Source organism: Bufo bufo, chromosome 2, assembly GCF_905171765.1.
Source record: "Bufo bufo chromosome 2, aBufBuf1.1, whole genome shotgun sequence".
Lineage (NCBI taxonomy): Eukaryota > Metazoa > Chordata > Amphibia > Anura > Bufonidae > Bufo > Bufo bufo.
The window spans coordinates 669,466,195-669,469,520 of NC_053390.1; the positions used below are offsets into that span (position 1 = coordinate 669,466,195).

Here is a 3,326-nt window from a genome sequence, read left to right on the forward strand (position 1 = left end):
GTTAGGCCAGTTTTACCCATCTGTAAAACTGGTTTTGGCATGTTATATAACCCCAAAATGAGGTAAATCCACTGTGTGGATAATCAGAATCCCATGCAGATCCCTCCATATAGGATTTTTTTTTTATATTTACCTTTGTTATGATTTATGAGTTGTTTGTCTAAATTCTTAACATTCTGTGATTACAGGGGTTCCCGTTCCTTCTGTACGACCAAGAACTTCTAAAAAGAAGGTGGTTGCAGCAACGGATGAGGAGGAAGAGTTGGAGGAGCAGGCAGAGGAGGAGCAGCCTGGACCCTCCTCTGATCCAGGACCATCACAGCAAGGGGATTCCTCCCCCCCACCTCCAGAAGAGGGGGACAAGGAGGTCTACACCCCCAACCAGAAGGGTAAATATGTGCACAGAGCCATATAATTAAATATCCATGCAATATTTATAAGAAAAAGGTCCTAAAATGTTTTAAATTTGCGAAAAGTAGATAAATAAATAAAAAAAATCTAATAAAAAAACTCTGTAATTTACATTAAAACCATAAAGTACCCAACTAATTCACATTAAACATTACATAACTATAACAAAGTAATTCTGTACTCTCATTAAGAAATACCAAATAAGAGTTGTGCTGGCTTGATACCTTTTAATGGCCAAAAAATAATAATTACCATGTCATATAGTGAGCTTCCAAGAACTCACCAGTCCCTTCATCTGTCTTATATACAATAAGAAGGGAGACATTGCGGAATGAATAGGCATTTGAAATATAAGATACAAACATATCAAAGACGATCATAATAAGTCCGTTATTATCTTGCACATAAGGGGCTGAGTACATATTATTGTCTTTAAATTGATGGCATCTGAGAGACCTGGTGCCACAACTATGTCTCTAGAAGACTAATTAGATCTTGTAGTGTGTTCAAAATCCCTCTTAAAAATTAAATCCAGTCTTCGAAGTGTCAAGTAGTGTTTTTAAAATACCTTTTAACAAATTTTTGTCCTCAATTTGCATGCAAAAAATCTTATAGCTCTTTTGTATTAGAAGTTATATTTTAATATGAGAACTTTCATGTGTTATTCATATTGACCATGGCCGTGCACTAGTGGCTCCTACTTCAACCAGGCCAGGGTCCGCGGTGACACATATCTTCCATCTATTATAGTCCCTTTTGCCTTTCTACATATATATATATATACACACACACACACACCCCACCCAGTAAATTAACCTCATAAACCACAAATTAAATGCTATCTGAAAGGTAATATTGTAATAGGGGTAAGGTAAGGGAGATCAGGATGTTAGTGGAGTAAAATGAGGATTTTATATGACAGACTCCCTTTAACTGCTGAATAGAACAGCGCTAAACAGTGCCTAAATAGCATATAGAAATCTAGTCATCTCGCCACCTATCTGCAAGCGACTTTACCCCTCCTTCTAATAATAAAGTGACCATGACAACTAAATCAACTGTGAGTGAAGACGGACAGCAGATATTTAAAATGCGGCTGTGCAGACAGTATAACGATGACAGCCCAAAAATCTAATATAACCAACATAATACCATCAAATAACCTCTGTTACGTCATACTACTTTTTAACTTAGTCCAGTTTTACCCATCTGTAACACTTGTTTTGTCATGTAATATAAACCCATAATGAGGCAAATCCACCGTGTGGATAATCAGAATCCCATGCAGATCCCTCCATATAGGATATTTTTTTTATTTACCTTTGTTATGATTTATGAGTTGATTGTCTAAATTCTTAACATTCTGTGATTACAGGGGTTCCCGTTCCTCCTGTACAACAAACGGGTGAGGAGGAAGAGTTGGTGGAGCAGGCAGAGGAGGAGCAGCCTGGACCATCACACAAGGGGATTCCTTTCCCCCACCTCCAGAAGAGGGGGACAAGGAGGTCTACACCCCCCATCAGGAGGGTAAATATGTGCACACAGCTATATAATTAAATATCCATATGATGTTTATAACAAAAAGGGCCAAAAAAGATTTTAAAAAGCGAAAAGTAGAGAAATATATATATATTTTTTTAAAGCAAAATAAATCTGTAATCTACATTAAAACCATAAAGTATCCAACTAATTCACATTAAACATTACATAACTATAACCAAGTAATTCTGTGCTGTCTTTAATAAATACAAAGTAAGAGTTGTGGTGGCTTGATACATTTTAATGGCCATAAAATAATAATTAATATGTCACATAGCGAGCTTCCAAGAACTCACCAGTCCCTTCATCTGTCGTATTTACAATAAAAAGGGAGACATGGCGGAATGAATTGGCATTTGAAATATAAGATACAAACATATCAAAGACGATCATAATAAGTCCGTTATGATCTTACAGATAAGGGGCTGAGTACGTATTATTGTCTTTAAATTCATGGCATCTCAGAGACCTGGTGCCACGACTATGTCTATATAAGACTATTTAGATTTTGTAGTGTGTCCAAAATCCCTTTCAACAAATTTTTGTCCTCAATTTGCATTCTAAAAATCTTATAGCTCTTTTGTATTAGAAGTTATATTTTAAGATGAGAACTTTAATGTGTTATTCATATTGACCATGGCCAACAGAAATGCTTAGCAACACGAAAGTGTAGATTGTTCTTTCATCTCAAAGAAACCAACTAAATACTATTATACTGTAATGAACTTGCATTAATTAACCCACTAAATAACATTATACTATATTGAAATACTAAATAAACAACTATATAATTTTCAAAACTGTAATTAAAAAAAATTTGGTTCTGTAAATGGACAGTACTGTAACAAAAACTCCACACAAACCACTAACTGCCTTCATCATAATTGGAAGTCATTGAATTATTTATTTTTTATCCTAACAGTTATTAGAAAACTTAAAAAGAGGCTCCTTGAGCATCGAAAATCAGAAGCCAAGGCAATGCTGGCTATAAAAGCCGAGAAAAAAAAATAGGACTTCTTCAGGCTCGGCTGCAGAGGCATCAGCGTCAGCTGGATGATAATTACAGGAAGCTGGAGGAGCAGAGGAAGATCCAGAATGAAGAGCTCCTGGAGATCCAGCAAGAACTCCAAAGTTTGCCTTAGATTTTTTTTTAATATATTTTACATACTTTCTATTTGAAAATAAATATTTTATTACGTTTAATTATTTGCTTTCGTATGTTTGATATTGTTATTTAATACATAAACTAGCTGTGGACCCCGCGTTGCTCGGGTATTTATTTATTGCAAATATATATTAAATAACAGTGACTTTTGCAATGGTCGCCCCTTTAACAGTAAATTTCACGGTGACCAGCCCTTTAACTGCGAACTCCA

The 3,326-nt window shown here is 35.4% G+C and overlaps 1 long non-coding RNA gene across 1 annotated transcript; it reads left to right on the plus strand.

Moving 5' to 3' along the window:
* The first annotated feature begins 279 nt into the window (after nt 1–279).
* Nucleotides 280–3,029, plus strand: LOC120991744. The gene is made up of 2 exons (XR_005776791.1): nt 280–389; nt 2,873–3,029. It is a non-coding gene; the product is annotated as an uncharacterized LOC120991744 (long non-coding RNA).
* The last annotated feature ends 297 nt before the right edge of the window (nt 3,030–3,326 follow it).